We start from the raw sequence: 22,859 nt of genomic DNA, 5'->3' as shown, positions 1-22,859 counted from the left end.
TGCTCTGTCTGCAAAGATTTTCTGTTGATATATATTCTGCAATTTCTCTCTTCCTTTCTTCCTTCTCTCTTCCCTCTCTCCTTTTCTCCTTTCTCTTCCTTCTTTCCTTTTTTCCTCTCCCTTTCCCTCTCCCTCTTTCTGTATCTCCTTCTAGTGAACAAGTCAATTCTTGTTTGCTTTTGTTTATGAAGGGGTCTTATATTTATGGCAAAGAATTCTTAAGGGTTTTGAGACTCCCCTACTGTTTTCTTTACCTATTTACAAGAAAACTTAGAAAAACTTGTTCCACCAGAAGGATCTATAATATTTCAAAATGTAGATAATTTGCTGGTAGCTCCAGACACTAAAGATCATTGCCAAACTGATACTTTGAATTTGTTACAAAATTTTGCTTCACAAGGACATAAGGCCTCACTAAATGAATTGCAATATTGCTTTCCTGAGGTAAAATATTTAGGGCATCTGTTGTCAGCTGTAGGTCACATAGTGTTACAAACTTGAAGTTCCATTTGGCCGATCAGTCTGCTAAAAAAACTTAGTGCTGTGGTCTGAATGTTCATGTCCCACCCCATGAATTCATATATTGAAACCTAATCCCCAATGTGATGGTATTAGAAGGTAGGACCTTTTGGAGGTGATTAGGTCATGAGGGTGAAGCCTTTATAAAAGTGGTCCCAGAGAGCTGCTTGGTCCCTTTCACCATGTGAAAATGAAGTGAGAAGGTTCTGAGAAGGCAAGCCCCTCAGGACATGGAATCTGCCAGTGCTTTAATCTTGGGCTTCCCAGCCTCCAGAACTGTGAGCAATAAATGTTTGGTGTTTGTAAACCACTCAGTTTATGGTATTGTTGTTATAGCAGCCTGAATAGACTAAGACAGACAGTTTGGGGACTAATACAGTATTGTAGACAGTAGATGCCAATTTTTGCAAAGTAGGTAAAATCTCTGATGAAGCATGATAATTCTCCAGATCTTCTGGCTTCATCCCTAGAATCTGAAGAGGCATTTGAACTACTAAAATTGGCTGCAACTTCTCTCCCAACTTTGAGGAGTCCAAATTTTGAAAAATCCAACCTGATTTATATGATGCTCCTGTTCAAAATGAAGATTAAATAATGTTTACCGATTGGTAATATACTGTGGGTAAATGTAATCCACTTAAGGCTTCCTAGCTGTGGTGACATATCAGACAGCCTTAGAAGCTTATGTTTTATTTGGAATTGAGCCCGCATAAACAGATGAGTTAATAGCAGTTAGTAGAGCTGAAATTCTTGGTTCTGGACTTAAAAAAACATAAAATATATGTACTGCTAATAAATATGTGTTTGGTGTCTATCATGCAACAGAGGATTTAAAAAAAAATAAAGGATTTTTGACTTCAAAAAAAAAAGAACTAAAAAATTTTGCAGAAAATTGATAGGTTGCTGATTTGTTAGGGACTTCACAACTGCCTGCTCAGATATCAGTAGTTCATTTTGCTGACAGAGCTGCAAAAGCTGCTGTTAAAATATGGCAGGCTTCAAATGTAGAAGCACCATTCTTCTTTTTTTTTTTTTAAAGATGACCGGTAAGGGCATCTCAACCCTTGGCTTGGTGTTGTCAACACCATGCTCAGCCAGTGAGCCAACCGGCCATCCCTATATAGGATCCTAACCCGCAGCCTTGGTGTTATCAGCACCACACTCTCCCAAGTGAGCCACGGAACGGCCCTACATTCTTAATGCAATAAGAAACTTTTGTTCATTTAAAAAATTGTGCTTCACAAAAGGAAGTGGGCAAAGGGATTGAAAAAGGAACTGAAAGAAATTTGACTGGGCTATGGGAATTACTTAACAATAGTTCCTATACCCCAGTCTCAATGTGCTTGTTTAGTGCTGTTGTGTCAATCAACAAAATCATGTAAACAAAAGAGGAATTTTAAAGGTACTAGACTCTTTCTAGGCCTACCAAAAATATAAAATTATGCAAAACATATTAAAGAGATGTATTTATCAACAGAATTCTGTACAGGCAACTCTGAACATAAGCATAAGAAGTTCTTTCTAACCAGCTTTACCCGGAACCTGGTGGAAAATGGATTGCACAGAACTAATGTTTGTAAAAGTTAAGGGATTTGTCTAGTTATGGTATGTGTGAATTCCGGATGGTCGGAAATTTTTCCGGCTTCAAAAGCTCATGTTCAATTAAGCAATAAACTCTAGAGATCTGCTGTATAATGTGCCTATCGTCAAAAAATACTATATAGTATACTAAAAAAATTGTTATTAGGGTAGATCTCTTCTAAAGTATTCTTAACACAATCAAATAAAAAATTTTTAAAAGCTGATGTTTCAGGCAGTGGTAAAGGCTCTCTTAATATACACAATTTCCACTTTTGGGTTACCAGAGCACACTGTTTAGGACAGTGGAAGTCATTTTATTTCTACTGTTGTCCTGGAATTACGCGAATGTTTGCAGAATCCTATAAGCCTCAGTTCTCTGGACAAGTAGAGAGAATGGATCAAACTCTAAAAAACTACTTGGCTAAAAATCAGCAATCTATCAGGTTAAAATGGCCTAGAGCTTTACCTCTAGCCTTATTAAAAATTAGAGCAATCCTTGCAAGCTAGCAAAGTATCTGTACCTTTTAAATTATGTTTGGCAGGCCTATGAATTTGAGTCTGAGACAAGTTCTGTGCCCAATTTAATTCAATTCTCTCATACTCATTCAATACTTAAAAGGGCTTCTCTCTTGCCTAGAAACCCTGAGATTTAAAGTCATGAAGACCTACCCGAGGAAGTCTTATTGACTAGGAGACTTCATCTACATGAAGGTATTCTGGAGGTAACACAGGCTGTCACTGCATTGGGAGGGACCCTTTCAACCACTGCTGATCATCCATATAGCTAACAAAGTAAAGGAGAAACAGCTGGATTCATGCTTCCTATGTGAAGCCAACACTGCAGGAGGACTGTACGGTGGTTCCCACAAAGGACTTTTCTTCTCCTTTTTTTTTAATTTAATTTTATTTTGTCAGTATACAATGTGATTGATTATTGTTGTCCATTCCCGAAAACTCCTTCCCTTCTCCCTCTCCCCCCTTCCTCCCAACAACCTCATATCTGTTCGCTTGTTGTATCAACTCCAAGAAATTGTAATTGTTGTGTTTTCTTCCGTCCACCCCCACTTTATTTGTGTATTTATTTATTTTTAGCTCCCACAAATAAGTGAGAACATGTGATATTTCTCTTTCTGTGCCTGACTTGTTTCACTTAATATAATTCTCTCTAGGTCCATCCATGTCATTGCAAATGGCAGTATTTCATTCTTTTTTATAGCAGAGTAGTATTCCATTGTGTAGATGTACCACATTTTCCGTATCCACTCATCTGATGATGGACATTTGGGCTGGTTCCAAATCTTAGCTATTGTAAAAAGTGCTGCAGTGAACATTGGGGAACAGGTATACCTTCGACTTGATGATTTCCATTCCTCTGGGTATATTCCCAGCAGTGGGATAGCTGGGTCATATGGTAGATCTATCTGCAGTTGTTTGAGGAACCTCCATACCATTTTCCATAGAGGCTGCACCATTTTGCAGTCCCACCAACAATGTATGAGAGTTCCTTTTCCTCTGCCACCTCACCAGCATTTATCGTTCAGTATTTTGGATTTTAGCCATCCTAACTGGGGTGAGATGGTATCTCAGTGTAGTTTTGATTTGCATTTCCTGAATACTGAGTGATGTTGAACATTTTTTCATGTGTCTGTTGGCCATTCGCATATCTTCCTTTGAGAAATGCCTATTTGTTGGGGCGTTGAGGCCACACACCTCCTCCCGGAGCAGAGAACTAGCCACGACCTCATCCACATACGCGTATGTAATCTGTTGAAAACATTCACCTGGACAGGAGAGATAAAGATGGCGCCTGACGGACTCCTCCGGGAAGTGACCAAGGAAAGACATAGTTTAAAATTATTGGATAAAAGATATTTCCGTGCTTGTGCTCACCATGTGATTGCAATAGCAAAGCATTAGAGCAAGATGCATGCTCACATGACCTTTAAGATGATAGGTTGAAGTTACGAAATCCCCTTGCCATATGCTTATAAAAAAGCAGGTGCTTGTGTGAAAATAAATGGAACTGCTTGACGGAACCCCTGCCACATCTGAGTGTCTCTCTGTGGGGCTGAATAGGCGGGTGGCACACTCACCTTCCTCCTGGGCTCTCCTGGCCACTAGGGTGGCAGGAGTAATCCTACCGGTTCCCTCTCTTGCTCATCCCGTGGTGGGGGGATAAAAGGGGCTACTGGGAGGTTCAGGGCTGCCGCCACTGAGCCCCCGCAGCTGGCACCCAAACAGGGACGATTCGGGGCCTGCCAGCGATTTAAAAGACTTTTAAAAGGCGGTTGCAGAAGATGGGCCCAACTCGCCTTGGGCTGAGACCATCCTTCAGGGGTTGGCCCACCAACCTTGCACCACCCAAGACTGGAAAATGTTACATAGGGCTGTACTCCCTTGCGCCTTGTATGTAAAGTTCTGTGCCTTTTTTAAGGAGGAATGCCACCTCCAGGTGGAGAGAAACCGGGCAGCAAATCCTGTGATCCCCATTACATTTGGGATGTTGTCAGGGACCACCGACCCCTGTAGTACAGGAGTACAACAGGCCGCCATTCCACCTCCCTATCAAGACCAAGTCAGGGCAGCAGCCCTCTCCGCATGGAGAAAACTTGCTGAAGGCCCATTAGAACACCACAGGCATCCCATGTAATCCACAAGGTCAGACCATAATTGAACGATTTCACCAAACATTAAAAAACCAGCTTTTAAAACAAAAAGGGGGAATGTATAGTCCCCACCAGCAACTGGGTTTAGCTCTATTTACACTTAATATTTTAAATTTTTCAAAAAATGATCCTTTAACACCATTTCAGAAACATTGGTCCCTTCAGCCCACACACCCCATGATACAAGCCAGGCGGAAAGACCCCCCCTTACAGGACAATGGAGAGGCCCTGATCCCCTTTTAACCGTGGGGAGAGGATTTGGTTGCATCTTCCCTTTACAAGAGTCAAACCCTATATGGATACCCTCCAGGAATCTTAAATTTGCACCAATCACCCAGGGCGACAATAGCCCTGAGGGTCATTTTTTCTTGTCATCCTAGGAAACATCATGAAGATTCTATTATTTATCGGCACGATACTACACCTCAGTAGATGCCAAGGTAATGCTGGGAGCAACGGACCACCACCGCATACGCCAACATTCTTCCCAAGGTATATTGGCACGAAGGATCCGAGATGTATGCACATTGGACAACCAAGGGAAGGTGATTACATAAAAGAGGCGTGGGAGCCGCCGTGGCCGTATCCTCCCTCCTCGGGGTCATCAGTGCCAGCACAGGAAAAGCAGGAATAGCATATGCTTACCAAAACATTCAAGATTTAAGACAGACTGTAGATGAAGATTTAGGCCAATTAGAACATTCTATAAGCCATATGCAAACTTCATTAACCTCCCTTTCTGAGGTTGTGTTACAAAATCGTAGAGGATTAGATCTTTTATTTTTACAGCAGGGGGGCTTATGTGCTGCCCTCAAAGAAGAGTGTTGCTTTTACGCTGATCATTCAGGAGTAGTGCATGAATCTTTAGCTAAGGTTAGAGAAAACTTAGAAAAGCGCAAAAGAGAACGAGAAGCTCAGGCAAGTTGGTTTCAATCATGGTTTAATAATTCTCCTTGGCTCACAACCTGGCGGGTCCCATTGTTATCCTCTTGTTAGCAGTAACAATTGGCCCATTGGTGCTTACCAAAATAATTAACCTTATACGGCGTAATGTGGGGTCTATCACTATGCTCGCCCAAGTGGTAGACAAGGTGGCCCAAGAAAAGAAACCCTCTAACCCATGGGTAAATATGGCTCTCCAAAAAATTTATTCCAGATACTAAAGAGTTCCGCCAGACCTCTGCTTAATTGGATAGTCAATGACGGGTAAGATCCCCAGAGGGGGACAACCTAAGACAGGCACAACCACTTGAGGCTGGCGAGGCTGTGAGGTTAGCCACCTACAGCTGCTCATAAAAACAAAAAGGGGACCTGTTGGGGCATTGAGGCCACACACCTCCTCCCAGGGCAGAGAACTAGCCACGACCTCACCCACATACGCATATGTAATCTGTTGAAAACATTCGCCTGGACAGGAGAGATAAAGATGGCACCTGATGGAAGCCACCAGGTAGTGGCCAAGGAAAGACATAGTTTAAAATTATTGGATAAAAGATATTTCCGTGCTTGTGCTCACCATGTGATTGCAATAGCAAAGCATTAGAGCAAGATGCATGCTCACATGACCTTTAAGATAATAGGTTGAAGTTACGAAATCCCCTTGCCATATGCTCATAAAAGCAGGTGCTTGTGTGAAAATAAACGGAACTGCTTGATGGAACCCCTGCCACATCTGAGTGTCTCTCTGTGGGGCTGAATAGGCGGGCGGCACACTCACCTTCATCCCAGGCTCTCCTGGCCACTAGGGTGGCAGGAGTCATCCTACCGGTTCCCTCTCTTGCTCTTGCCGTGGCAGGGGATAAAAGGGGCTACTGGGAGGTTCAGGGCCTGCCACCTCTGAGCCCCCACACCTATTTAGCTCTTTTGCCCATTTTTTAATTGGGTTACTTGTTTTTTTGTTGTAAAGCTGTTTCAGTTCCTTGTATATTCTGGATATTAATCCTTTGTCAGATGTATATTTTGCAAATATTTTCTCCCACTCTGTTTGTTGCCTTTTAACTCTGTTAATTGTTTCTTTTGCTATGCAGAAGCTTTTTAGTTTGATATAATCCCATTTGTTTCTTTTTCCTTTGGTTGCCTATGCTTTTGGGGTCATATTCATGAAGTCTGTGCCCAGTCCTGCTTCCTGAAGTGTTTCTCCTATGTTTTCTTTAAGAAGTTTTATTGTTTCAGGACGTATATTTAATTCTTTAATCCATTTTGTGTTGATTTTAGTCCCACAAAGGAATTTTCTAGAGTAACAAATGTTGGTACTGGGCTCAAGTGAAAAGAGGTTGCTATGGTTTGAATGCATCCCTCAAACGTTCATGTGTTAGAACTTAATTGTCAACATAACAGTATTAAGAGGTGGGGCCTTTAAGAGGTGTTTGGGATTAATGCTATCTCAGGAGTGAGTTCTCCCAGGAGTGAGTTGTTATAAAAGTGAGTTTGGCTCACTCTTGCCATCTTTTTCACATAGGCTTGCTTGCTCTTCCACTTATCCACCATTGTTATGATACAATACAAAAGCCCTCTCCAGGAGCTGCTGCCATGCCCTTGGACTTCCCAGACTCTAGAACTGTGAGCCAAATAACTTCTTTTTTTTTCTTTTTTAAAAGATGACCAGTTAAGGGGATCTTAACCCTTGGCATGGTGTTGTCAGCACCACGCTCTCCCAAGTGAGCTAACTGGCCATCCCTATATAGGGATCCAAACCTGTGGCCTTAGTGTTATCAGCACTGCACTCTCCCAAGTGAGCCATGGGCCGACCCTCAAATAACTTCTTTTCTTTATAAATTACCTGGTCTTAGATATTCTGTTATAGCAACTGCTATGGGTTGAATGTGTCCCCAAAAGTTCATGTATTGGAAACTTGACCCCCACTGTAACAGTGTTAAGAGGGTGAGAAATCCTATCATGGTAATTGAAAGGTGGGGCATTTGAGAGGTGATCAGTTGTGAGGACTGTTCCCTCATGAATGGATTAATCCATTGATGGTTTAATGGGTGATCATGGGTGTGGTTCTGATGGTTTTATAAGGAAAGCCAGTGAAGTTAGCATTCCTGCTCATGCCAGCTCTTGCCCTGTGATACCCTGGTGCTGTAAAAAGTCACCACCCAGAGAAGGCCCTCATCAGATTCATCCCCTGGACTGTGGATTTCCCAGCCTCCCAAACTGTAAGAAACAAGTTTCATTTCTTTATGTAACCCAGTTCCAGGTATTCTGTCATAGCAACAGAAAATGGACTAAGACAGTGGTATCCTAGAAAATTGACTGCTATTCTTATAGTACTACTCATGGCAGAGGTTATTCTAATTACTTTAAGAATCACATATATCAGAAAGCAAACGTTACACTACTTTTTCTTTCTGCACTCCCAGTAATAGTTCCCACAAACAAATATTTCTAATCCGTCCTAATTGTGCTCCCAGTATAGACATGCTATGGATTTATAAATCCAACAATTTGATTTTGGCACAGTACAAGTGAGACCATCTTCATTAGTAATTTTTCTTTTCTTCCTTTTTTTTTTTTTAAAGGTGACCAGTAAGGGGATCTCAGCCCTTGACTTAGTGTTGTCAGTACCATGCTCTCCCAAGTGAGCAACGAGCCATCCCTTTATAGGGATCCAAACCCGTGGCCTTGGTGTTATTAGCACCACACTTTCCTGAGTGAGCCACGGGCTGGCCCCCATTAGTAATTTTTCATAATAACAAAACAGAAGTTATTAGTATGCATACAGGTACTCAAGCTCTAAATTTAACACAAAAATATTTTGCTAACTGGTTTGATTGGATGGATGACATAGAAAAGAAAAACACCTAATTAACAGAAAAACAGAAATCTGGCATCTACAGATAGAAACTATAGAAGTCAAGTCTAATGTCACTAGGTTAACATTGGCAGGCAAATTTTCTCCAGACCCAAGTTGAATGCCTGTTATTTATAGAGATTTAGTTAACTGTTATAACATAACTATGGATTTAGACCAATGGGAAAAATGGCTTATAGGATGGGTGATATAGTTTAGATATGTTTGTCCCTCCAAAGCTCATGCTGAAATCTGATCCTTAATTTGGCAGTGTCAGAGGTGTTTGGGTTATGGAGATGAATCCCTCATGAATAGATTAATGCCCTCCCTGGGTGCTGAATGAGGTCTTTCTCTATTAGTTACAGAGAGAGGTTGTTAAAAGGAGCCTGGCACCTCCTTCTCTCTCTCTCTTGCTTCCTCTAGCCATGTGATCTCCTTCACCTCCCCCTCCCCTCCCTCACCCCCTGCTGGCTAACCTGCTGCTTTCTGCCATGAGTAGAAGCAGCCTGAGGCCCATGCCAGATGCAGTTGTCCCAGAATCATGAGCCAAATAAACCTCTTTTCTTTATAAATTACCCAGTTGCAGGTATTGTCATAGCAATCTAAAAACAGACTAATGAAGAAAATTGGTACCGAGGAGTGTGGTGTTGCTATACAGACACCTAAAAATGTGGCTTTGGAACTGGGTAATGGACAGAGTTGGAGGAGTTTGGAGGGCTCAGAAGAAAACAGAAAGACAAGAGAAGAACTAGAACTTCTCAAAGACTGGTTAAATGGTTGTGACCAGAATGTTGATAGAAACATGGACAGTAAAGGCCATTCTTAAGGAGGACTCAGATGGAAATGACAAACTTATTGGGATTTGGAAAAAATGTCACCCTTGCTACACCTAGCAGAGAACTTGGATGCATTGTGTCTATGCCCTAGGGCTTTTTGTGGGACTTAGGAGTTATGAGCTGGGACATCTGGTGGAAGAAATTTCAAACCAAAATATTGTATATAGTAAAATGAGAGAAGAGAGAAATCACCTCAAGATGGAATTTATAATCAAAAGGGAAGTAGAGCATAAAAATTAGGAAAATTTGCAGCCTGACCATGTGGTAGAGAACGAGAGAGCCTTTTCAGGAGAGGAATCCAATGGTGCTGCAGAGAGACTGGTCGCTAAAGACAGTAGCATGGCTATGAGGCAGCCAGGTGCTAATAGCCAAGACAATGGGAGAAAGGCCCTGAAGGCATTTCAGAAGCCTGGGATCACCTTTCCCATCACAGGTCCAGAAGCCTAGCAGGAGGGTTGGGGGGACAAACCTCAGGCTTTACTGCCAAGTGCTGTCTGGAGACACTGCTCCCATAGGGCTGCTCTGGCTGGAGCAGCCTTGCCTCAAGCAGCCCTAAGTGGGGTCCCTGCTGCTGCTCTGGAGAGCACAAGCAGTAGGCCTTGGCCGCATCCATGTGATGTTAAGTCTTCAGGCCAGCAGAACTTAAGAGCTATGGAGGCATTGCAGCCTCCACCCAGATTTCAGAGGATGTATTGAAAAGCCTGGGGGCCCAGGCAGAGACCTGCCATAGGGGCAGCACTACCACAGAGGGCATCTACTAGAGCAATCTGCAGCAGAAATGTTCGCTTGAAGCCCCCACAGAAAGCCCTTACCAGGACAATGCCTAGTAGAGCCATGTGAGCCAGGCCACCAGCAGGATCCCAGAACTACAGAGCTAGCAACATTCAGTGACCCCCAGAAGAGCAAGCGCCCACCTCCAACCTGTGAGTACAGGCACACGGGCTGTGCCCAGCAAAGTCATGGGGGCATGGCTGCCCAAGGCTTTGCAGATGTTAAATAAAAATTATCAGAGGCCATTAATTTGGACTATGTTCCTGAGCTAGGCCCCAACACACCAGACTAAAAACCAAAATGGAATCACACTTGCTAAGTTCCAGGTTACTTAGGTTGTGGTTTGAACTTCTGAGAAGTTGGGAGAAAGAGATAACAGCTAATTTTCCAAACAGACCAATTTAAATCTTCCATAGGTATGATAATGAAGTTCCCTCTGTTTTAGTCCTTACAGGAAATAGATAGCCTGAAGCAACCTGATGTTAAATAATCAGTTATTTTCCTATTGTTCTGTCCCCACCTTACCAGGAAAGTTATTTTGAAATGACCAATCTCAGGGCCTGCCCGTGGCTCACTTGGGAGAGTGTGGTGCTGATAACACTGAGGCCACGGGTTCAGATCCCTATATAGGGATGGCTGATTAGCTCACTTGGGAGAGTGTGTTGCTGACAACACCAAGTCAAGGGTTAAGATCCCCTTACTGGTCATCTTTAAAAAAAAAAAAGAAATGATCAATCTGCTTTTTGTTTTTTGTTTCAACTTTCTTCAGACTTTTCTGTCTATAAAGCCTTTATTATTTGTAATAAACTTGGGAGCACTTCTCTGGACCTGTCAGATGGTGTGTCTCATGTTTCTCTTCACATTTGGCTCCCAATAAACTTTACAAAATTATTTCTGCCTCAATAGCCTTAGTTTAAGTCAACAGAGTCAAGGAAAATTATCTTGGAGCTTTAAGATTTATGTTCACATTGTGTAATGATAACATTTTAAAAATAATAAATAAATAAACAAAAAGATTTAATGTCTGCCCTGCTGGGTTTCAGACTTGCATGGGGCCCGTTCCTCCTTTTTTCTGGCCTATTCCTCTCTTTTGGAATGGGACTGTGCACCCAATGTCTGTTCCATCACTGTATCTTGAAAATAGATACTTTGTTTTTGATTTTCACAGGTTCACAGCTCAAAGGAGTTTTGCCTTTAGTCACAGATGAGACTTTGGACTTCTAATTTGGTGCTGGAACAAGATAAGACTTTTGGGACTATTAAGATGGAATGATTGTATTTTGTGTGTGAGAGGTACATGAATTTTGGGGGGCCTGGGGTGGAATGATAGAGTTTAGAAATGTTTGTCTCCCCAAAGCTCATGTTGAAATCTGATCCCCAGTTTGGCAGTCTTGGGAGGAGTTTGGGTCATGGGGGCAGATCCCTCATTAATAGATTAATGCCTTCCGTGGGGGAAGGGGGTAGTGTCTTCTCTCTCTGTTAGTTCCTGTGAGAGCTTGCTGTTAAAAGGAGCCTGGGACTTCCCCCCTCTCTCTTGCTTCCTTTTGCCATGTGATCTCTTTGTACCCGCTGGCTGCCTGCCAGGGGTAGAAGTAGCCTGAGGCCTGCACCAATGCAGCTGTCCCAGAATCATGATCCAAATAAACCTGTTTTCCTTATAAATTACGCAGTCTCAGGTGTTCTGCTATGGCAACACAAAAATGGATTAATACAATGGTTTTTTTCTCAAGACTTAAAATATTAAAGCCATGCACGTTAAACACTGGAAGTCCAATCCATACTCTCAAATCAGTGCCTCATAGTAAGACTTTCACACTAGACGATGGCCATGAGTGTCTTTGTATTTCTCATCTTACAAAGAATTATTTAGGAAGATAGGATAATTATGGAAAGGCCTTAATTATCATGTAAATATGATGTTACTTATGTAACTGATGGAAAGTCAGGAGAAATTTATTGGGGCTCCAAATAAAAACGATTAATTAAAATTTTAAATTATCAGGCTCCTCAGTTAAGCTACTCCTTAGGCTTAGAGTGAGCAGGACCTTATAATGAGCTACAAAATAATACTGCAAAGTTAATCATTTGAGAGTTTAAGCAATAAAGATGACACAGTAATTTGTAAAATTAATATGACTGAATTTTTTTCATTGCTAACCAAGAATCTGATTTGACTATTCACCATTTGTATGATATACTCAAAAGTTATTCCCCCAAGGCAGATAAAGTACTGACTGTCTAAAAATTCAATAATTGTTATTCTATCATACTTCTGATAATTGCTTTACTTTGTATCTTAATATGAATTTGCTGGATTTAGTTGGCTACAACTCTCCAGAGAAAGGAAAAAAACCAAAATGGAGATAATTTAAATTTTTGCAATGTTCCTATTCTATAGTAACACAGGGAGGAGATTGTAAAAACGATAACATTAAAAATAAGAGGCTTAATTCTCCCTTTTGAAAATAAGCTACAAGATTTCCCTCTCCTTTTTCTCAGAGCATTTACTCGTAATTACTTTCTACTCCCTTTAAAGTGTATATATATCGTTTTGAAGACTAGTGAGGACTTTTGTCACTTTTATGACCCCAGAATGTCATTCTCAAGGACCTGAAAGCCATCTCTTTGAAATGTAAATATCAAGGGAAAAAGTGCTCCTCCCCACCATTTCTCATCTTTCCCAGTTCCAGTGGGAGAGTAAGAGCCTAACTTTGGTGGACACCTTGCTCCAAGTTGCAAATCTACCTCTTGTCATAAAGATGGGAAAAGTCAGAGCCAGCCCGTGGCTTACTTGGGAGAGTGCGGTATTGATAACACCAAGGCCATGGGTTCGGATCTTATATAGGGTTGTCCGGTTCGCTCGCTGTCTGAGTGTGGTGCTGACAACACCAAGCCAAGGGCTGCGATCCCCTTACCGGTCAAAAAAAAAAGATGTGAAAAACCTATTTTTCCTCTCAATAAAGCCAATTAACTAACAAAATGTTAATAGTAATTTGGTGTCATCGTCTGTGCTTCTGTAACAAAATACTACAGATAGGCTAATTTATAAACAATAGAAATTTATTTCTTATGGTCCCAAAGGCTGGGAAGTCCAAAATGTGGGCACCATTGAGTTTGGTGTCTGGTGAGGGCCTGGTCTCCACTTCCAAGATGATGCCTTGTTGCTGCATCCTCTGTGGGAAATAAACATTGTCCTCATGTGGCTAAAGAGCAGAAAGGCAAAAAGGGCTGACCCACTTTCTCAAGCCCTTTTATAAAGGAGCTAATCTCACCCATGAGGAAGGAACCCTATGACCTAATCACCTCCCAGAGGCCCTACCTTTCAATATCATCACCTTGGTGATTAGGTTTCAGCATGTAAAATATGGAGGGCCACGTATATTCAAACCATAGCACCTGCTAATGGTCACCTCAATTACCAGGTAAAGTTAAGATAAAATATGTCTAACAAATGATGCTGTCAAAGCCCTTTAACTTGAAGACTACTTATTTTTTCTTTCTAGTTATTTCTTTCTGTTCTTTCAATCTCTTAGAAGATTGCCTATTATGTGAATCACATTCTGGTTTATTGTTTATTCAATAATAAAAATGTTTTCTTTATCTATTACCTTTGTAGAGAGGATTTCTGGGTTAGAAGAAGATTTTGTTTTTAACTATTGTCTTAATCCATTTGTACTGCTATAACAAAATACCTGAGATTAGGTAATTTAAAAAGAACAGAAATTTATTTCTCACAGTTCTGGAGCTGAGAAGTTTAAGATCAAGGCGACGGCAGGTTTGATGTATGGTGAAGGTTGCTCTCTGCTTTTAAGATGGTGCCTTGTTGCTCTGTCCTCTGGAAAGAACGAATGCCGTGTCCTCACATGAGGAAAGGAAAGAATGGGGAAAACCCACTCCTCAAGCACATTTATAAGGGACTAAAGCCCCTGCCTCTTGATACTATCACATTGGTGATTAAGTTTTCGTTGTTTTTTTTTTTTTGTCTTTTTTGTGACTGGCCGCACCGCACTCAGCCAGTGAGCACACCGGCCATCCCTATATAGGATCCGAACCCTCGGCGGGAGCGCTGCTACACTCCCAGCGCCGCACTCTCCCTAGTGCGCCACGGGCCTGGCCCAGTGATTAAGTTTTGACATGAATTTGGGGGGTACATTCAGACCATAGCAATTATATTTCCCCAACATAAGCAAAATAATGCCCCCCACCCAAGGTTTCTATGTTATAATCCCTGGGACCTATGAATATGTTACCTTACATGGCAAAAGGGACTTTGCAGATGTGACTAAGAGCGCAAACCTTGAGTGGGGAGATTATCTTGGATTATCCAGATGGGATCAATAAAATCAATCACGTGAGTTCTTAAAAGTGGGTGAGAAAAGCATGAGAAGGGGTCAAAGATATGATGTGAGGACTTAACCTGCTGTTAATGACTTTGAAGATGGAAAAGGGGGGCCATAAGCCAAAGAATGCAGGTGGCTTCTAGAAGCTGGAAAAGGCAAGGAAACGGATTCTTTCTTAGGGTCTCCAGAAAGGAACACAGTGCTGCTGACACCTTGATTTTAGCCCAGTGATACCAAGGTTGGACTTCTGACGTACAAAACTGTCAGATAATAAAAGTGTTTTGTTTGAACCCACCAAGATTGCAGCAATTTATTACTGCAGTAATGAAAACTAAAAGAGCCGAGGGCAAGTCTCTGGAGAAGGTTGCAGTTGTAAGCTGTTAGCAGCAGCACTCCCAGGAGCTGGAGGATGGGGTGGCAGTGTCTACTACAGTAAACCTGCCTAATTCTGGGATGCAATATAAAGAAGCCTAATTATGGTTTTGGTCGTTGTTGTTGTTGTTTTAGTCATTTAAAGAATACAAAAATATTCTTTAGCCCATAGTCAAAAACATATTCTCTTACATTTTCTTCTAATACATTTTTAGTTTGGTTTTTATATACATAAGGATTTAATCCATCTCTTCTGAAATTTATTTTTGTGTATGGTATAAGGTAGTGATCTACCTCTTTCCAGATGGATAGCCAGTTATCTGGACCTCATTTGTTGATTTGAAATACTATCTCTATCATAAACCAAATTTCCACATGAGCATGGGTTAATTATCGGGCTTTCTATTTTTTTTTGTCTACTACTTTGCTCACCTAATCCTGAACAAGCACCACGGTTACTTAATTATTGTAGCTTTATAGTATGTCTTGGTATCTTGTGGGTAAAATGCCTTCTTAATTTTTCTTTTTAAAAATTGTCTTGGCTATTTGGGGGTGATGGTGGTGTTGACTCCATGTCTTTTTCTTTCTTTCTTTTTAAAATATATAACAGCTTTATTGAGATATAATTCACACACCATAAAAGGAACCCATTTAAAGTGCAAAATTTTTAGTACATTCGCAGACATGTGCCACCATCATTACAATCAATTATAATAAAATAGTTTCATTATCCTGAAAAGAAACCCCGTACCTAATAACATACACTTCTCATTTTTCCTTTCCCCTGACCCCTGGCAACCACTAATCTACTTTCTATCTCTATGAATTTGCCTGTTCTGGACATTGAATAAAAATGTCCAGTATCTCACATATAGTATGTGATCATTTGTGTCTGCCTTCTTTAACTTAATGTTTTTTAACTTTATCCACAATGTAGCATGTGTCAGTACTTCATTCATTTTTATGACTAAGTAATATCCCATTGTAAAATTTTATTTATCCGCTCATGAGGTGATGGACATTTAGGTTGTTTCCACTTTTTGGCTATTATGAATAATGCTACTGTGAACATTCATGTACAGGTTTTTTGTGCAAACATGTTTTCATTTCTCTTGAATATTCCTAGGAGTGGAATTGCTGGGTCATATGGTAACTCACGTGAAGTTGAAAGAATATGCTTCAGCTGGTATTCCAAAAGGAAAAATGGCTTGAGAGGATGATAGGATCTCAAAAACTATAATCCATTCAAGAAATATTTACTGATTATCTACTACATGCTGAAACTTTAGGGATATGATGGTGAACATGGAAGATATGGTTGCTGCCTTCTTTGACCTTATAATGGATCGTATCTTTTTGCACCGGGCAACCAGCACATAGCAGTCCTAAAAGAATATTTGTTGAAAGCATAGTTGACCCCCACTGGTTTACCTCTCTCGCTATATTATAAACTCCATAAGATTTGGAAACATATCTGTCCTATTTAAGCTGTATCTCCAATGCCTAGAATTACATTGTCCAATAATGATAGTCACATGCAATTACTGAACACTTGCATTTTGGCTAGTTCAAAGATGTTCTCTAAGTATAAAATGCACAGTGGATTCCAAAGACTTAGTATGGAAACAAAGTATGTGAAATATCTCAATAGTTTTTTATATTGATTGCATGTTGAAATGATAATGTTTTAAATATATTTGGTTAAAGATATCATTATAATTAATGTCCCTTGTTTCTTGTTTGCTTTTAATGTGGTTGTTAGAAAATTTTAAATTACATATTTGGTTCACATTTTATTTCTGTTAGACATTGAAGGTCCAGAATGATGCATTCCACAATAAAAATGTATTTGCATGAATGAGGGAGTAAAGGAAAAGAACAGTTATACAAATTGATGTCACTACACAGGGAAATCTCTGGTGAATTCACATTTTAAGGATAGTTAGAACAATGGAAGGATATCCAATCAAAGATGGATGCAAAAGCATAGTATGGATTTAGAAGGACTATTTTGGAAAGACTAAGGCCCAGAGTGAGTTGTAGACTTCAAAAATGCTAATGACTCAAAAGGTGTTTTTTACTTATTTATTTATTTTTTCCTTTTGTATGTTCAGAGCAAGAACAAGGAGAGGATATCCCTACTTGAAGCAGGTGATGTACTTATTAACATAGGATATAGGAAAAGTAGAATGAATCAACTCTTGTTTTGTTTACATCATCTCTAAAGAAGAGTTTGCTCTGCAGATTGCAAAGGAGAGAAAAAACAATGTTGTTAAGAGATCACCAAAGGTCAAGAGAATAAGGTGAGCATAAGGGAACACTTAAATTGCCCTAAATAAGTTTATCTCTTGACCCAGATGAGTCACATGAGGACACCAAGAGAATGTACCATTGAGATTGTTAAAATGTATTGTAATCTCTAGAGGAGATAAAATATGTTGAATCTTCAGAATCTAGCCCAGTGCATGGTACAAAATACTCAGTAAACGTTTGCTGAGTTAATTCATTCTTTGAATTGCTGACACAAAGTTGGTACTAAATAATGCTTGTTGAATAATTTTCAATGATCTTAAGTAATCATAAAGAATAGTAGAAATGCCAGCAGAATGGAGATGAGTGAATGTTTTATATTTTGAAAAGGGGAAGACTATTTCCATGTTTGTAATGTGATGGACTAGGTATTCAGATTAACTTTCTACTTAAAGGCAACTAAAATGTTAGATAAAATATATTTTAAAAATTTCTACATAGAAAAGTTAATTGCATTTCTATATATGACTAATAAACAATTGGAAGCTGAATTTAGAAAAACAATATCATGTGCGATAGCTACAAAGAATGAAATACATGGGCGTAAATCTAACAAAACATGTATAAGATCTGAAAACCATAAATCTCTGATGGAAGAAATCAAACAAAACCTAAATAAATAGATAGACATACCATATTCATGGGTTGGACAACCTAACATAATAAAAAATGTCAATTCTCCATAAACTGACTTACAGATTTAATGCAATACCAATTGAGATTACAGCAGCATTTTTTGTAGATATAGACAGCCTGATTTTAAAACAATGAAAAGACAAAGGAAGTAGAATAAAAACAATTTTGAAAAAGCAAAACAAAGTTAGAGTTACTACACTACCTAATAGTAATCAAGACAATGTGGTATTGGCATAGGGATAGCCACATAGATCAATGGAACAGAGTAGAGAATCCAGAAATATACCCATAGTAATACGGACATTTGATTTTCTTTTTTCTTTTAAAGATGACCGTTAAGGGGATCTTAACCCTTGGCGTGGTGTTGTCAGCACTGCACTCTCCTGAGTGAGCCATGGGCCAGCCCTGACATTTGATTTTTTTTAAAAGTGCCAAAAATAATTCAACGAAGAAAGATAGTCTTTTCAACAAATGGTGTTGGCATAATTCAACATTCATATACAAGAAAGGAACTCAAACCTTCACACCTTACACAAAAACTAATTCAAAAAGTATCATTGACTTAAATATAAAATATAAAACTCTAAAACTCTGAGGGAAAAACATAGAAGAAAACCTTTAGGATTTAGTATGAAACAGAGTTCTTAGACTTGACACCAAATGTATGGTTCATAAAAGAAAAAAATTGACAAATTGTACCTCATCAAAATTAAAAACTTTTGCCCAGAAAAAGCCCGTGTGAAGAGGATGAAAAGACAAGCTACAGACTGGGAAAAAATATTTGCAAACCTCATGTCTGACAAAGGACTAGTATCTAAAGTCCATAGAGAACTTTCAAAACTCAACAGTAAGAAAACAATCCAATTAGAAAATAGGCAAAATTTATGGACAGGTATCCAATGAAGAGGATATACAGGTAGGAAATAAGCACATGAAAAGATCTTCAACATTATTAGCCATCAGGGAAATGTAAATTAGAATTACAGTGAAAAATCACACACATACCAGAATAGCTAAAATAAAAAATAGTGACAACAACAAATGCTGGCAAGAATTTGGAAAAATTGGGTCACTCATACATTACTGGTGGGAATGTAAAATAATAGTCACACTGGAAAGCAGTTTGATGGTTTCTTACAAACATAAGCATGCAACTATCACATGACCCAGCAACCACACATCTAGGCATATATCTCAGAGAAATGGAAACTTACGTTCACACAAAAACCTGTGCACGAAAGTTCATACCCGCTTATTTATAATAGCCAAAAGCAAGAAATAACCCATATGTCCTTCCATGGGCAAAGAGTTCAATCAACTGTGGTACATCCATACCATGGAATACTACTCAGCAATAAAAAGGAATGAACTACTGAAACACACCTTCTTTTTTTTCTTTTTTCTTTTTTTATACTTTATTATTATTTATGAATATTCATGAGATACAAAGCCGATTGTCACCATTCATGCCCAAGAAATGATGGCCAGATCCATACTGGCAGCATTCCCATTACCACAAATTGCATTTGTACCCTGTGTCCCCCACCCAATTATCCCCAACCTCCCTCCCCATCGCCCTTTCCCCTACTCCACTTTTTATCCCTAGGTGTGCTCTCTCCCTCTGCAAGTACAACACACCACTGTGGTCTTTCTTTCCTTCCTTCTTTCTCTCTTAGCTCCCACTTATGGGTGAGTACATGTGGTATTTATCCATCTGTGCTTGGCTTATTTCACTCAACATAAGTGAAACACGCCTTCTCAACAATCCTGGTGCCCACCCAATATTTAATTAATAACTTTCTTTCTAATCATCCATCCAGAGTTATCTCCTCTTGCTTGCAACTAAGAAAACTGATAACACAGAGAAGTAAATACAAAAAGAAACTGTGAAAAATGGGAAATATGGGTGAGTAAATGTCCTTTAAGGTTTACTGTTGCTTAAATAACCAAAGTCAAATAAAGATACCATGGATAAAACTAACAGTCAGGTGATAGGCTGAGAGATTATTTCAATGTATAAAATTGACAAAAAACTAATATTCAGAATTTAAAATTCAAAAGGAATTCCTTCACAACAACCTGAAAAAACAGGCAACACCATAGAAAAAAATGGTCAAAGAACTTGAAAAGGCAAATCACATAAGGGGAAGCCAAAATGACTAAAAGTGTATGAAGAGATGCTCTACTTCCTAAGTAATTAGATGAATGCAAATGAAAGCAACAATGAGAAATAATTCTGGATCCACCACATTGTCAAAGTTAGAATGCTGGATAACCAAACAGTTGGGAAAATATGGAGGATGAAAGCAAATCCTTGTACTCCCCTGGTGGGGGGTTAAGCCTGTGCAGCCCTTCTGAACAATCTAGCAGTGCCTAGTGAAATTAAGAATAAGTTTCAAAGCAATTCAATGAGGGAAAAATAGTCTTTTCAATAGAAGGTACTAGCAAAACTGGTATCTATATGGAAGTCAAAGAAGAAAAAAAAAAGAACTTTGACTCTTTACTCAACACAATACACAAAATAAATGTGAAAGGTATCATACATTTTAATGTAAAAAGTAAAGTTATAATGCTCCTGGAAAAAAAACATAAAATAATTTCTTTATGACCTTGGGACAGTTGATGACTACTTAGACAGGAGACAGAAAACACTAATTGTAGAAGAAAAGAATCAGTAAATTGGACTTCATCAAAATGGAAAAACTGATGCTCATCAAAAGATACCTTAAATAGGCAAGCCAAAAACTGGGAGAAATATTTACATCACATATACCTGATAAAAGTTTTGTATCCAAAATATGTAAAGAAATTCTATAACTCAGTAATAAAAACAGAAACCAATTTTTTAAAAATGAAAAATCACTCAAACACGTTTCTTAAAGAAGAGTACCAATGGCCAATGAATATTGTTAGCCAACAAATAAATTAAAATTTAAACTTCTATGAGATACCACTACATACTCACAAGAATAGCTAAAATGAAAAAGAGTGACAACACCAAATGTTGACAAAAACACGGATGGTTTCTTATAGATATATATATATCTTATGGCTCAGCAATTCTACTTCTAGAAATTTATTCAACAGAAATAAAAGCTTAAGTTTACAAAAATCCTTGTATAAAAATGATCATAGCAGCTTTATTCATAACAGCCCAAACAAGAAACAGACTAGGTGTCCATCAACAGAAGAATGGCTAAACTATCATACATTCATACAATCAAATACTACTCAGCAATAAAAAGAAAATTACAGGCCAATATCCCTGATGAACATAGATGCAAAAATCGTTAACAACATATTAGCAATCAAAATACAGCAACACATCCAAAAAATTATACACCATCATCAAGTGGGATTCATCCCAGGGATGCAAGGATGTTTCAACATATGCAAGTCAATAAATGTGACACACCACATCAGCAAAGTCAAGGACAAGAACCATATGATTTTCTCAATAGATGCAGAAAAAACACTTGACAAAATTCAATATCACTTCATGATAAAGATTCTCAACAAATTAGGTATAGAGGGAAAGTATCACAACACAATAAAAGCCATCTATGAGAAGCCCAATGCCAATATCATTCTGAATGGGGAAAAACTGAGGGCCTTTCCTTTAAGAACCTTTAAGAACAGGAACAAGATGAGTTTGCCCACTCTCACCACTTCTATTTAATATAGTGCTGGAAGTTCTAGCCAGAGCAATCAGAAAGAGAAAGAAATAAAGGAAATCCAGATTGGAAAAGATGAAGTCAAACTGTCTCTATTTGCAGATGACACGGTACTATATATAGAAAAACCTAAAGACTCTATCAAAAATCTCCTAGAGCCAGTTAATAACTTCAGTAATGTTGCAGGACAACAAAATAAATGCCCCCAAATCAGTTGCATTTATATACTCAAATAATGAACTAACAGAAAGAGAAATAAAGAAAGTAAGCCCATTTACAATTGTCATGAAAAAAATAAAATACCTGGGGATCAATTTAACCAAGGAGGTGAAAGATCTCTACAATGAGAAATACAAACCACTACTGAAAGAAATTAAAGAAGACACAAAAAGATGGAAAGATATTCCATGCCTTGGATTGGAAGAATTAACATTGTGAAAATGTGTATGCTACCTAAAGTGATCTACAGACTCAATGCAATACCCATCAAAATACCAAAGACATTCTTCACAGAAATGGAAAAAACAATCTTAACTTTCATATGGAACAACAAAAGACCCGAATAACCAAAGCAATTCTGAGCAAAAATATAAAGCCAGTGGCATAACATTACCTGGCTTCAAATTATACTACAAAGCTATTGTAACCAAAACAGCATGGTACTGGCATAAAAATGGACACTCAGACCAGTGGAGAATTGACAATCCAGAAATCACCACTCAGGCTTACAGCCATCTGATATCGGACAAAGGCAACAAAAATCTACATTGGGGAAAAAACTGCCTCTTCAACAAGTGGTGCTGGCAAAATTGGATATCCATATGCAGAAGAATGAAACTAGACATGCACCTCTCACCATATACTAAAATCAATTCAAAATGAATTAAGGACTTAAGTATAAGACCTGAAACTGTAAAATTACTAAGGGAAAATATAGGTGAAACACTTCAGGAATTAGGTCTGGGCACAGACTTCATGAACATGAGCCTGAAAGCACAAGCAGCAAGAATCACTTGGACTCTTCCTTCTTCCTTCCGTTCAACAACCATTTGCTGAAAACATCCATTTCCTGTCAAGTCTATCCCCTTGATCCCTCTGAGTTTTTGTTCCCTCATTTCCATCTCACAGCTGCAGGTCCTCATCTCCCTTCCCTGGATTGCTGTGACAGCAGCCAAGTTGGTCTTGTTCTTCTGAGAATATTGCCAAATCTATTCCACTCCTTTTTTGTGGTGGACTGTGGAGGGCATGAATTCAAGCTATATATCCTATGAGTCTCAAAGGACTTCATTCTTTTACAAACACCATAGTATTTCTTTTCCTTGTTTATAAAAGTAACACTATAGGCAATCACAAAGGTATAAATA

The sequence above is a fragment of the Cynocephalus volans genome, chromosome X (genome assembly GCF_027409185.1).
Source record: "Cynocephalus volans isolate mCynVol1 chromosome X, mCynVol1.pri, whole genome shotgun sequence".
In the NCBI taxonomy this organism is placed as follows: domain Eukaryota; kingdom Metazoa; phylum Chordata; class Mammalia; order Dermoptera; family Cynocephalidae; genus Cynocephalus; species Cynocephalus volans.
Note: the sequence above shows the minus strand (reverse complement) of the source record.